Source organism: Delphinus delphis, chromosome 14 (genome assembly GCF_949987515.2).
Source record: "Delphinus delphis chromosome 14, mDelDel1.2, whole genome shotgun sequence".
NCBI lineage: Eukaryota > Metazoa > Chordata > Mammalia > Artiodactyla > Delphinidae > Delphinus > Delphinus delphis.
The window spans coordinates 73,669,300-73,684,492 of record NC_082696.1 but is presented as its reverse complement, the minus strand read 5'-3'; the positions used below and the strand labels follow the sequence as shown (position 1 = coordinate 73,684,492).

The 15,193-nt window shown below is 36.3% G+C and overlaps 1 protein-coding gene and 1 non-coding gene across 2 annotated transcripts in view; one reads left to right on the top strand and one right to left on the bottom strand.

The window, feature by feature from the left end:
- BCKDHB (branched chain keto acid dehydrogenase E1 subunit beta) overlaps positions 1 to 15,193 on the top strand; it is a 287,088-nt gene that overhangs the window by 252,083 nt on the left and 19,812 nt on the right. The window lies entirely within an intron of this gene.
- On the bottom strand, positions 2,887 to 2,959 carry TRNAR-UCU (transfer RNA arginine (anticodon UCU)). Its single transcript has one exon. It is a non-coding gene; the product is annotated as a tRNA-Arg (tRNA).

The window sequence follows — 15,193 nt, the reverse complement described above, 5'->3', positions numbered from 1 at the left end:
ATTTTGTGTTGTTTTTCTGGCACTTCCAGTTCAGACTAGAACCCAAGAAAGGTTCAAGAGTATTAAAAACCACAATAACAACAAAAAGAGAAACAGAACTAATAAAGAACTATAGGGGTTTAGATTATTTCAAACCTTATGCTGGTATTTAGTTTCTATTTAAGGGAGATGCAAGTCAGTTTCTGTTTTTATGGGACCCTCCAAGCCAGTTGCTAGCCATCTTTGCTCTAGGTTTGGCAAGTGGAAAGACTAAGCTGCCTTCTTGCTTAACTGGGGCACAGGCAGTCATTAACTGCAACACGGAGGTAGAATTTTTACTTATTTCAGATGGCCCAGGCACTGGAAATAATGTGCTACTTGTATAATAAATCCAAAGAAATGCCAAAATAACATGTGGCTTCCAAAGGTTGCCCAGAGAGCTATTAGGCACAAGAAATAGGAAGCCAACTTTGAATCCAGTATCAACCTCTTCATCCAAATATGCATTCCGGCAGAAATAAAAGTGCTAGTTATTTGTGAAATTTGAAAGTCAGATTTCAAATAAGTCTTACTTCTAGGCTGTTCTAAGATATATTTCATTCATGGTAATCTTCTAATTTGAGGGTACCCCAAACTATTTTACACTATTCCTTTAAACAGTCTTAACAGTCCTGTGACATTTCATTATGCAACATCAAAGCCAATAAGGTAAGATGCTACTCAGTTCAAAAAACTTGATGAAATTTTTGCTGCATTTAGCACTGTTATAAAACAGCAGTAAAAGGAATAACTCCTACCATAAAAAATGAATCCTCTTTGAGGTTAAAATAACATAGGCATATGAATAATTAAAGGAGAATACAGTATAGTATATAGTTCTATATTGTATAAAATACAGAATAATATAGTATTTAAAATGAGGTCAGAAGAGGAAGAAGCCAGGTCCCTGTGGGGAGGAGAAAGTGAGGCTTAAACAGTCTTTCTTCTTGGAAAGTTGATATAAAGACCAGAGAGGGCATCCTCAGAGGACTTGTGGAACACAGAATTCCTAAGGGGATTTAGACATTGATAGATGTTGCATGATATTTTTGCATTTCTTTAGCTGTAAAAGGACAAGACATTTTCAAAGACTGAGCAGTGTGGAATAGTGAAGAATTGGGATGTGACATGGATTATAGAGGAATTTAAGAGTTTGAAGAGTAGCTTGTCTTGATATAGTAAAAAATTACTTCTTAATGGGAGTGGGGTGACAGAGGGACATAAGAAAGGTCTATTCAGACTCTATTTTTAATTGGATTCTCTTTTTAATATTGAGTTGGAGGAGTCCTTTATATATTCTAGATACAAGTCCTTTATCAGATACATGATTTACATATCAGATTTCTCCCATTCTGTGGATTATCTGTTCACTTTTTTTTCATAGTGTACTTTGAAGCGTGAAACTTTTAAATTTTGAAGTCCAGTTTATCTATTTGTTTCTCGTGTTGCTCGTGCTTTTGGTATCATATCTAATAGTCATTTACCAGACCTAAGGCCGTGAAGTTTTACGCCCATGTTTTTTTTCTAAGAGTTTTACAGTTTCTTACATTTAAGACTTTAATCAATTTTGACTTTATTTTTGTATATGTTGTGAGGTTGTATATTTTTGCATGTGGTTATCCATCTGTCCCAGCGCCATTTGTTGAGAAGATTATTGTTTCATCATTGGATGGACCTGACACCCTTGTCAAAAACCAGTTGACCATAGATGCATGGGTTTATTTCTGGACACTCAATTCGATTCCATTGATCTCTATGTCTGTCCTTATGCGAACACCACACTGTACTGATTACTCATGCTTTGTAGTAAGTTTTGAAATGGAGAAGTGTGATTCCTCCTACTTTGTTGTTCTTTTTCAGGATTGTTTTGGTTATTTCAAGTCACTTGCAATACATGTGAATTTTAGAATCTGTCCATTTCTACACAGAAGTCAGGTGTGGACGATTGTAAGGATTGTAGATTAGTTTGGGGGGTATTGTCATCTTTTTTTTTTTTTTTTTTTGCCATCTTAACAACACTAAGCCTTTATATCCATGAACATAAGATGTTTTTCCATTTAGTTGGATCTTTAATTTTTTTTGACAACGTTTTGTAGTTTTCAGAGTATACATTTCATACTTCTTTTGATAACTTGTTCCTATTTTATTCTTTTTGATGCTAGTGTGAATAAAATTGTTTCCTTAATTTCATTTTTGGACTGTTTTTAAAAACTTTTATTTTATACTGGCGTATAGCTGATTTACAATGTTGTGTTGATTTCATGTGTACAGCAAAGTGTTTCTGGACTGTTTATTGTATAGAAGTACAAGTGATTTTTGTGATTGATCTTATATCTTGCAACTTTGCTAAGCTCATTTATTCTAATAGTTGTTTAGTGGATTCCTTAGGATTTTTTACATACAGGATCGTGTCATCTGCTAATAGAGTTTTACTTTTTCCTTTTTCAATCTGTATCAGGAAAATCTTATTGTTATCTTAGTTCTGGAGGGTAGGTATATAGTCCAGGAATACAAAATGATCAGGTATTTTGTTCTGTCTCTCTTAGGTGCTTTCTAATCTCATTTCACCTTATTTGTATGGCCTGTCATAAAGACGCCTGCGTTTGTGACATTCACTGTTATTCTTACATCCCTTTTGAATAAGGTATAACTTCCTACACTGGATAAGCCCCATCTCATCAAGGTCAATGACACCTCTGAGAATAAAACTACCAAATGTTAATGTATATCTATAACCCTGGGCCCAGATTACAGATGATTCCAGGTGTTCAGTATATTAGGTCCCTTCCTCTTTACGTTGCAATTCAATACATAATAGTTTTTTTGTGGTGGTGTTTTTTGGCCACGCCATGTGGCTTGCAGGATTAGTTCCCTGACCAGGGATTGAACCCGGGCCCCCTGCAGTAGAAGTGCAGAGTCCTAACCACTGGACCACCAGGGAATTCCCTAAATATAGTTTGCCTTTCATTCACAATCTATACAACCACTAGCAGAGGAAAATTTTATGCGTGATTTTTCTCACCATCTGTTATTTTTTACAGTTACACAGTGTTTGTAGTTCATTTTCCTCCGAGGCATCACATTTAAATATTAAACCCACTCGATGAGGTCAACAGGTTTTCTAACAAAAATGTTTTCCTTAATCTTCACTGAGATATGTTTTGTGTCTCATTCTTTCAGTAGCATGTTACCAGCGTTAATGTCTAAAAACATTCCACTGAATTATGCTTTTGTGGTTACTTTTGATAACTAAAAGTTTAAAATAAATTTTGCATAACTAACTTCTCTGTTAAGGACATTTCTAACCACCAGCAATATGGTTTATTCTTCATTTTCCAGAGTTGCAAACTGGTGGGCCCTGTAATTCCCATAGCATCTATTTTATTGATAATGGCTATGTTCTTGGAAAAGGTGTTTCATATTTTACATATTTAGTGTAATCCTCTGAGGCTTGAGGAAATTCCTAACACCTGATAAAATAAGGTAAACGTGTCATATGTTTTCTACATGTTATTTGCTCTGTTTTTATTAAATTCAGTCTAACTTGTGGTAAATTGCAACCCATGCAGTAAAGAGCCTATTTAATGGTCAAAAGATTTAATATGATAATGATGACATAGTCCAGGAAGAAGAAGCAAATGTTGAAAATGTTTGCCATCATCCTTGATGCATTTTTGACAATCATGGGCTCCAGACTAAAAAGTACCTCTTTTTTATTCCTTTCAACCTTCGAATCTCTTTAATAAGATTTTGAAGATATAATATTAATTTATAATACTCATTGTTCTGGAAAAGCAAGACATAAATTATGGCTTTTCAGTTTTGGTTCTGATAAAGTTGTGTAGGAAGGAAAGTTGTAAGAAAGTTATTGAAATAAATAATAAATGGCATTTGAAATCCCTTCTCATCTAGAGAGCCTATGATTCTAATTGTAAGGAGCCAAGGGTTATCTTCATTAGATTTGAAATATATTTTTTTGGTATTACTAACGTCTACTCTATGCATGCGTTTCACTGAAAATCCCTACATAAAATACTTTCAAGTGCCACCAGTGAGGTAGTAACGCCTTGCGTTTGCATAGAATCTCTGCAGATGCTTCAGTCAAGCACGCAAACTACTGCCCTGACCTGTACCTCCCATCTATCCAAATGTCCATCCCACTCTCTAGGGGATTACATCTTCCTCAGTTCTCTCATCTCTCTGCCACAGCCCTGGAAGTCTTCTCTGTCTTGAAAATTATAGAAAATAAGAACAAAACCCACTTCAATTTGAAATGGCTGTTTACTTACAAAAAAAAAATTGAAAGAACCAGTGTGTCAATGAATGAAATGTAAAAATCAAAGGATCCTTACTAATAAAACTGAATTATTATTAGACTATTTTGTTCATAAATTTAGTGAATTGTTTGTTCTTGTCTTTTACCAAGTCTTCTAAAAGAATGTTAGGTATTTCTCTCATAGGTAAAGAGTTCCTGACATGTAATAAGAATATTTGCACTGTTTCATCATTTTTATAAACATTTTCCTATTTGTTTTTCAGTTTGCAAACAATTTGGTTTTAAGTGCATAGAAAACAATTTTTTATGTAACCAATTATATAAAAACTTCATTCTTCAAATGACTACATAGTTTAAATGCTCTTGTGCATAATAAAATTAAGTTCATTAACAATTTTCAAGGGTGCCATAGTTTCTCAAATTTTGCATTTAAATATTCAGTTAACTTAAAATTTGTGTTTATAGTATGAGGTGAGAATTTAAGCTCTTTTTCCAAAATATTCATCTCTTTTAAAATAATTTTTTGTATAAATTTAGTTAGTTATTTTCAGCTGCATTGGGTCTTGCTGCCACGGACAGGCTTTCTCTATTTGTGGCGAGTGGGGCTCTTCTTCCTTGTGTTGCGTGGGCTTCCCATCGTGGTGGCTTTTCTTGTTGCAGAGCACAGGCTCTAGGCATGCAGGCTTCAGTAGTTGTGGAGAGTGGGGCTCCTCTTCCTTGTGTTGCGTGGGCTTCCCATTGTGGTGGCTTTTCTTGTTGCAGAGCACAGGCTCTAGGCATGCAGGCTTCAGTAGTTGTGGCATGTGGGCTCAGTAGTTGTGGCTCGCAGGCTCTAGAGCGCAGGCTCAGTAGTGGTGGCTCACAGGCTTAGTTGCTCTGTGGCATGTGGGATCTTCCCGGACCAGGGCTCGAACCCGTGTCCTCTGCATTGGCAGGTGGATTTTTAACCACTGTACCACTAGGGAAGTCCCTAAAATAATTTTTGGATAGGAGCACATTCATAGGGTTCAAAATTCCTAACATGTAAAATAACGTGGGCTTAATGTACAGACAATTGTTATTTTTTTCTTTATAATAGACATTCTATCTTGAGAATTATTTTTCTGTATTTTGTTGAATAGGAAGATAGATTTTGAACAATTATTTAGAAAGTCATATTTTATCTACCAGTACTTTTATACCACAATTTTCTTATTCATGAGCTCTTGATTTTACTCTCTTAATCAGTCGGCAGATATTTACAAGTAATGTTTTTTTCAAGAAGTTAACATAGGTGGTGTAGTGGGCTGAATGGTGGCCCCAAAGATATGTCCACATCCTAATCCCCAGAACCTGTGATCATTACCTTATATGGCAAAAGATCAAATATTGCCTCGTATGGCAAAAGATGTGATGAAGCTGAGGAAGAAGGAATCCTGGATTATCTAGGTGAACCCAATGCAATCACATGTCTCCTTATTACAGGGAGGCTGAGGGAGTTTGGACAGACATGAAGAGGAGAAGACAGTAGGAAGAAAGAGGCAGAGATTGGACTGATGGAGCTATAAGCCAAGGAACCCCAAGGATGGCTGGCAGCCATCAGAAGCTGGGAGAGGCAAGGAGTAGTTCTTCCTCTGAGCCTCCCGAGGGCACGTGGCCTAGCTGACACCTTGATTTTGAACTTTTGGCTTTCAGAACTGTGAGAAAATAAATTTCTGGTGTTTTAAGCCACGAACATTGTGGTAATTTGTTCCAGAAGTCCCAGGAAACTAATAAGGTGAACACTGATATAATAAATGAGAATGTCTTTAGAAAACAAACTTATGGTTACCAAAGGGGAAAGGGGGTGGAGGAGGGATAAATTAGGAGTTTGGTGTTAGCAGATGCAAACTATTATGCATAAAATAGGTAAACAACAGGGTCCTACTGTATAGCACATGGAACTATATTCAATATCCTGTAATAAACCATAATGGAAAAGAATATGAAAATATGTATACATATGTATAACTGAATCACTTTGCTATACGCTAGAAACTAACACAACATTGTAAATCAACTATACTTAAATCAAAAAAAAAAAAAAACAGAGAGAGAGAATGTCTTTTTCTGCCCTAACGTATGAGCTACAAATTGGCAAGGTATAAAATTGGGGGGTTACACCCTTATTCTGATAATATTCTCTGGACATTGCTTTATTGACTATTATCCTTGGCCATCATTCTTTTTAAGGGAACATATATTTTCTTCCTGATTATTTATAGGATCTTTTTCCTTCCTCCTTTTTTTGGTAAAACTTTTTCAAGGGTGTGCTTTTCATTGATAATTTTCTACTATAGAGTGAGCCTTTTAACATACCTACAGATGTTATTTCCTTCAGCTCAGAATAGTTTGTTCTATAAAGGGTTTGTATTAGTCTGTCCAGGCTGCTGTAACAAAATACCATAGACTGAGTGGCTTATAAGCAACATAAATTTATTTCTCACAGTTCTGGAGGCTGGGGAGTCCAAGATCAAGGTGCTGGCAGATTCAGTGTCTGGTGAGGAAAGACGTCTTTCTGACTGTATGCTTTCTTGTTCATAGATAGCTGTGGCATTGCTATAACCTCGCACAGCGGAAGGGTCCAGAGTACTCCCACACCCCTTCTATAAGGGCACTAATCCCTTTCCCAAATCTAATCACTCATCACTTCCCAAAGGCCCTCACCTCCAAATACCATCCCATTGGGGGTTTGGTTTCAGCATGTGAATTTTGGGGGGAAATAAACATTCAGCCCATTGCAGGCTCTGGTTATTATTTTTATTTATTTTGAGCTTTTCTTTATGAACACTGTGTCTTATATTGGTCCTCTTCTCTGACCTCAATCTCCATGATCCTTCTATCATTTTCATCCTTATTGTCCTTTTTCTCCATCTTCTTGGATGGCTCTTTGTTCTCCGTAATATTGTTTCCATTTTCTGCAACAGGTCTTATGTTCCTTACATAATGTTTCCAGCGTTGATTTTTATTCAGCTCTCATGTTGTTAGCTCTGTTTCAGTCCTTTCTAATTTCAAGTTGTCTTTTCTATCTTGTTTTTTTTTTTACTTATGATTTTTCTAATCTTGTTTATAGAGGTTTTATCTTGTTCTTAGTTGAAGATGCTGAGCATTTTCCTGAAAAGTTCTTTTGAATCCTGTATTAGATCGTTTCAGAGATACACTCTTCTTCTGTATCATTCAGATATTTTCTCATACAATTACATCCTTTTTCTTATTAAATTATATTTAATATTCTCATTAAAATGACAGATAGCCTAAAGAAGTTTACAGCAAAGGAAAGTAATTCTTTGCCTCATTTTCGCTTAACTCTGACCATTTAATTTCTGCTGTCCAAGGACAACACTTCTGAACTCTTTCATTTAGTTTCTTCTGGTAATTACCTTCTTGGTTTAAATAACATGCTTATATTGCTATCTCTTTAATTTATTGTTTTGTCTTTATCGTCATACTATGGGATATGAGGATTATCTCCTTAATATTATCTCTCTAATATACCTCTCCCTGCATATCCCAAAAGAGTATTTTCATAATTTTTCTATCAATCAGTATTTAATGTTTACATTATCATGACTATGTATATATCCCTCATTAGCCATGTAATATCACATAAATACAATTGTTTTGCTCTCCCTAATACTTATTATTTGATTGATTTTCATTTTTATCATTAATTCATACTTATTTTCACTGAAGATTAATCTCCTCTCAATTTATCAGTCTTATTTATCTCCTGGAGATGTCCTTTCTGGAATCCCTCCTACTTTGATTGGGACTGTGTGCTCTCTGGACCAGCAGCACAGCTATCATCTTGAGACTTTGCTTTCCCGCTATGTTAAATTCCCCTTCACCATCATCACCATCATCACCCCCTTCATCAGAATTCACTTTACTGTTTTGAGCCCTTTCTTTCCTGGACTCTTGTGTACCTCTTTCTTAGTTTCTTACCTTGCTTCAGTAGAGCTTATTTTCCAGGAACTTCTAAGAAAAGTTGTAAGTGAAGTAACATTTTGAGAATTCACAGGTCAAAAAAATTTTTTTGTTATTCTGCCCTCACGCTTTTTTGCTCCTTTGGCAGGATATAGAATTACAGTTTCCAAATATTTTTCTTTTATAATTTGGCGTCCTCACTATATTTATTTGTGGAGTCTAGTGTTACTTTTGGGAGGCTTTTAGGACCTTCATCTCTGAGGTTCTTGAATGTCACAACCAAGTAACTTGGGAAGTGTCTGTTCATTCATTTAGTTGTGTGAAGTAGACCTTCGATATGGGAGATCATGCTATCTGGGTCTAGAAATTTATATTTTAATTTGATATTTTTCTCTTTTATATTTTCTCTAATCTTTCTTGTCCTTTCTTTACTTGGATATTGACGATGCTGGTTTTTATCTCTAATATTCTTATGTTTTCGCTATTTTCCATCTTTTGTCCTTTTGGTCCTTCCTGGCAGATTTTCTCAATTTCTTTTTTGACATTTTAATTGAATTTTGCATTTATCTTATCAAATCCTTAATATCCAGAAGCTTCTTTGTGTTTTCCTGAACACATCTTTTTAAAATAGATTTCTGTGTTTCTTTCCTTTTGGAGTCAATATTTCTCTCACCTTTTTGAGGATGTTAATTTTTATTTTTTCAAAAAATTTACTTCTGTTGTCTCTAGCTCCCCTGAGTTTCTTTGTTTCTGTCTATGTATCTTAGTCTCGATATTTGGGATTCTCCTCAACCTCCAGTGATTGGCCACTTAAAGCTGATTGTAGCTGTGTGCAGTGTGAGAGAGGCTTTTCAAGTAACAGCTTCACTAAAGTTTGAGTGGACAGAGATTCAGACATTTTTCTGGGAGGATCCCCAGCTGTCAGTACCTGTATGTCTTATCTCCTGGGCAGGTGTGTTTCCCCAGTGAGGACTCCAATCCCTGCCTATAGGGCATAAGTGTGGCTGCCATTTAAAAAAAAAAGTTTTTTTTTTTACATCTTTATTTGATTATAATTGCATTACAATGTTGTGTTAGTTTCTGCTGTATAACAAAGTGAATCAGCTATATGTATACATATATCCCCTCCCTCTTGAGCCGCCCTCCCACCCTCCCCATCCCACCCCTCTAGGTCATCACAAAGCACTGAGCGGATGTCTGTGTGCTATGCAGCAGCTTCCCACTAGCTAGCTATTTTACATTTGGTAGTGTATATATGTCCATGCTACTCCTTCAGTTCGCCCCAGCCTCCCCTTCCCCTCCTGTGTCCACAAGTCGGTTCTCTATGTCTGCGTTTCTGTTCCTGCCCTGCCACTAAGTTCATCATTACCATTTTTCTAAATTCCATGTATATGCGTTAATATACAGTATTTGTTTTTCTCTTTCTGACTTACTTCACTCTGTATGACAGATTCTAGGTCCATCCACATCACTACAAATAACTCAGTTTAATTCCTTTTTGTAGCTAATATTCCATTGTACAAACTCACGTACCTGCGGTCACCTTATCTTTGACAAAGGAGGCAAAAATATACAATGGAGAAAAGGCAGCCTCTTCAATAAGTGGTGCTGGGAAAACTGGACAGCTACATGTAAAAGAATGAAATTAGACCACTTCCTAACACCATACACAAAAATAAATTCAAAATGGATTAAAGGCCTAAATGTAAGGCCAGACACTATAAAACTCTTAGAGGAAAATATAGTCAGAACACTCTGACATAAATCACTGCCATGTTTTAGAGCCAAGTAGAAGGGAGGGGGCCTGAGTGTCACAGTTGTATATGTTGGACCTCTTGGTTTGATCTTTCAGTTCTTATGTTACAGAACTCTAGCTCTGCTCTTAGAATTCCTAAGTCCAGAATTTCTGGTTCAGCTTGTCCACAGCGTTTACCTTGGCCAGTTAGGGGTGAGTGTCCGCCAGGCTTCACAGAGTTCAGGGTATATCTGCTTCCTTCATATACTTTTAAGCAACACTTCTGCTCTAAATTCTAACCTATAAAAGCCTGAAGACTTTCTGGGTTCCTGTGGCGCCAACTGGCTTGTATATTTACCTGTTCCTCACCATCAGCACGCTTGCAGGCTTAGATACTTCTCTTTTCTCTGCTTTTCAAATTTTTGTTCCTATTTCTCGTCTACTCTTATCTTTTTTCCCTTTGTTCTCTTGAATTTAAGTTAATGCCGTGTGTGTGTGTGTGTGTGTGTGTGTGTGTGTGTGCGTGCGCGTGTTTCAGATTCCTTTAAATATTTTGACTGGGATATCAAGAGAAAGCAGAGGTAACTATGTTTTCAATCTACCTTGAAGTCCCAACCATGATGTCTTTATCCTTTTCCTTCTGCAATACTTTTTTTATAGGCTCTTTGTTGTCACTTTCTTCTTAGTTTCCCTCCTTCCATATTTTATAACTTGGTGGAACCGGGTGGGTTACACAGTCATCTCACTCTTCTCATCATTGTTCAGATCTCTAGCTTTACGGCAGGTTCATCTCCACAATTCGTGAATATGTCCCTGTTTCTATATTGCTTGCTTCTATGGAGTATATCTCTGCTCTGTTCTAGGTGGGTTTTCTTTTTGTTTTTCTTCCTTTCTTCCTTCTGCCCCCACCATTAGCTTATTTTTCATTTAAACTGATAGCAGTGTCTGAAAAATTATATTATAGGCGTGCACTGTGTCTCCGTCCTTTCCTACCCAAGTACTGTGTCTATCAGGACTACTTGTCTCAGAAAGTGCACCGCACCCAGAAATTGTCTTTTACTTTGTGGCTGATTGTTTTTCAGGAGTTTGCAGTATCTGGAATTAGACAGAGGTTACTTTGCTTTAGAGAACATCTCTCAGTGGGTAGAGAGGGGTATTTGCAGTGTCCTGGTGGTTATAGGTCCTGGGACTCTGAGTAAATGGATGGATGGTGCTAGAGGGAGGAAGCTCATTCTTTGGAATTTTGTTCCATGAAGCCAAGGTAGAGTGTGTGTCAGAAAGTATAGCTCCACCAACTGTCTTTTACCTAGTGCTAATTCCTCCCAGATTCTAATTGTCTCTCAGTCTTTGTTTTCATTGTTATTGAGAATTTTCATCAAATTTTGTTTTCAACAGCTATTTAGTTAGAAAGTGAAAGAGGATGATTGGGGATTGTCACCCAGATTCTCTCTAAGCCAGAATCCCTATCCTATTTGAAATTATACTTGTCATTAACTTTAAACTTTAAAAGCATCCTTTTAACCCAAAGTTCCCTAATATTCTTTCTAACATCAAGACTGAAAAGTGCATTTTAAAGACTAGTGCATATTTTCACTCTTTCCCCAACCCCCCTCTCATCCCTATAATCACTTCCTAGTTTCTGGTAATATAAGCTAGATTAGTGTAACTACATTGTTTTATATTATATATTTCCTTTAATTATTTTGGACATTGGCATTCAACTTTATAAGCAAACATTTTAAAAATTCTGAGCTATGTTTCATGGTTTTGTTTTGGTTTTTTTTGCGGTACGCGGGCCTCTCACTGTTGCGGCCTCTCCCATTGCGGAGCACAGGCTCTGGACGCACAGGCTCAGCAGCCATGGCTCACGGGCCCAGCCGCTCCGCGGCATGTGGGATCTTCCCGGACCGGGGCACCAACCTGTGTCCCCTGCATCAGCAGGCAGACTCTCAACCACTGCACCACCAGGGAAGCCCTGTTTCATGGTTTTTTTAAAAATTTTATTTTTTGATTTTTCATGCTTATTTTTTTGATTTTTATTTATTATTTTTTTGTAGAGCAGGTTCTTATTACTTATCTATTTTGTACATATTAGTGTATATATGTCAATCCCAATCTCCCAATTCATCCCACTTTGAGTACATGGATAGCTAGAGGCAGAGGCAGGAAGCTCCTTCTTTGGAATGTTGTTTCATGAAGCCAAGGTAGAGTGTGTGTCAGGAACTACAGCTCTACCATCTTTTAGCTAGTGCTAATTTCTCCCAGATTCTCAATGTCTTTCAGTCTTTGTTTTCATTGTTATTGAGAATTTTCATCAAATTTATGGTTTCCTTTGCTGTGCAGAAGCTTTTAAGTTTCATTAGGTCCCATTTGTTTATTTTTGTTTTTATTTCCATTACTCTAGGAGGTGGGTCAAAAAAGATCTTGCTGTGATTTATGCCAAAGAGGGTTCTTCATATGTTTTCCTCTAAGACTTTTGTGGTGTCCGGTCTCACATTTAGGTCTTTAATCCATTTTGAGTTTATTTTTGTGTATGGTGCTAGGAAGTGTGCTAATTTCATTCTTTTACATGTAGCTGCCCAGTTTTCCCAGCACCACTTATTGAAGAGACTGTCTTTTCTCCATTGTATATCCTTGCCTCCTTTGTCATAGATTAGTTGACCATAGGTGCGTGGGTTTATCTTTGGGCTTTCTATCCTGTTCCATTGATCTATATCTCTGTTTTTGTGCCAGTACCATAGTGTCTTGATTACTGTAGCTTTGTAGTATAGTCTGAAGTCAGGGAGCCTGATTCCTCCAGCTCCTTTTTTTTCCCTCAAGATTTCCTTGGCTATTCGGGGTCTTTTGTGTCTCCATACAAATTTTAAGATTTTTTTGTTCTAGTTCTGTAAAAAAATGCCATTGGTAATTTGATAGGGATTGCATTGAATCTGTAGATTGCTTTGGGTAGTATAGTCATTTTCACAATATTGATTCTTCCAATCCAAGAACATTGTATATCTCTCCATCTGTTTGTGTCATCTTTAATTCCTTTCATCAGTGTCTTATAGTTTTCTGCATACAGGTCTTTTGTCTCCTTAGATAGGTTTATTCCTAGGTATTTTATTCTTTTTGTTGTAGTGGTGAACGGGATTGCTTCCTTAATTTCTCTTTCTGATCTTTCGTTGTTAGTGTATACGAATGAAAGACATTTCTGTGCATTAATTTTGTATCCTGGAACTTTACCAAATTCATTGATTAGCTCTAGTAGTTTTCTGGTGGCATCTTTAGAATTATTTATGTATAGTATCATGTCATCTGCAAACAGTGACAGTTACTTCTTTTTGTTCAATTTGTATTCCTTTTATTTCTTTTTCTTCTCTGATTGCCGTGGCTAGGACTTCCAGAACTATGTTGAATAATAGTGGTGAGAATGGACATCCTTGTCTTGTTTCTGATCTCAGAGGAAATGCTTTTAGTTTTTTACCATTGAGAATGATGTTTGCTGTGGGTTTGTCATTTATGACCTTTATTATGTTGAGGTAGGTTCCATCTATGCCCACTTTCTGGAGAGTTTTTATCATAAATGGATGTTGAATTTTCTCAAAAGCTTTTTCTGCATCTACTGAGATGATCATATGGTTTTTATTCTTCACTTTGTTTATATGGTGTATCACATTGATTGATTTGCATATATTGAAAAATACTTGCATCCCTGGGATAAATCCCACTTGATCATGGTGTATGATCCTTTTAATGCATTGTTGGATTCTGTTTACTGGTATTTTGTTGAGGATTTTTGCATCTATATTCATCAGTGATATTGGTCTGTAATTTTCTTTATTTTGTAGTACCTTTGTCGGGTTTTGGTATCAAGGTGATGGTGGCCTTGTAGAATGAGTTTGGGAGTGTTCCTTCCTCTGCAATTTTTTGGAAGAGTTTGAGAAGGATGGATATTAGCTCTTCTCTAAATGTTTGATAGAATTCACCTGAGAAACCATCTGGTCCTGGACTTTGGTTTGTTGGAAGATCTTTAATCACAGTTTCCATTTATTACTTGTGATTGATCTGTTCATATTTTCTATTTCTTCCTGGTTCAGTCTTGGAAGGTTATACTCTTACAAGCATTTGTCCATTTCTTCCAGGTTGTCCATTTTATTGGCACAGAGTTGCTTGTAGCAGTCTCTTAGGATGCTTTGTATTTCTGCAGTGTCTGTTGCAACTTCTCCTTTTTCATTTCTAAACTTATTGATTTGAGTCCTCACCCTCTTTTTCTTGATGAGTCTGGCTAAAGGTTTATCAATTTTGTTTATCTTCTCAAAGAACCACTTTTAGTTTTATTGAGCTTTGCTATTGTTTTCTTTGTTTCTATTTCATTTATTTCTGCTGTGATCTTTATGATTTCTTTCCTTCTACTAACTGTGGGTTTTGTTTGTTCTTCTTTCTTTAGTTCCTTTAGATGTAAGGTTAATTGTTTGAGATTTTTCTTGTTTCTTGAGGTAGGATTGTATTGCTATAAACTTCCCTCTTAGAACTGCTTTTGCTGCATCCCACAGGTTTTGGATCATCATGTTTTTGTTGTCATTTGTCTCTAGGTACTTTTTTATTTCCTTTTTGATTTCTTCAGTCATCTCTTGGTTATTTAGTAACGTATTGTTTAGCCTACATGCGTTTGTGTTTCTTTACGTTTTTTCCCCTGTAATTGATTTCTAATCTCATAGCGTCGTGGTTGGAAAAGATGCTTGATATGATATCAATTTTCTTAAATTTACTGAGGCTTGATTTGTGACACAAGATGTGATCTATCCAGGAGAATGTTCCATGTGCACTTGAGAAGAAAGTGTAATCTGCTGTTTTTGGATGGAATGTCCTGTAAATACCAATTAAATCTATCTGGTGTATTGTGTCATTTAAAGCTTGCGTTTCATTATTAATTTTCTGTTTGGATGATCTGTCCATTGGTGTAAGTGAGGTGTTAAAGTCCCCACTATTATTGTGTTACTGTCAATTTCCTCTTTTAGAGCTGTTAGCATTTGCCTTATGTACTGAGGTGCTCCTATGTTTGGTGCATATATATTTATAATTGTTATATCTTCTTCTTTCTTCTTCTTGGATTGATCCCTTGATCATTATGTAGTGTCCTTCCTTGTCTCTTGTAACATTCTTTATTTTAAAATCTATTTTATCTGATATGAGTATCACTACTCCAGGTTTCTTTTCTTTATTTTTTTTGCGGTGCG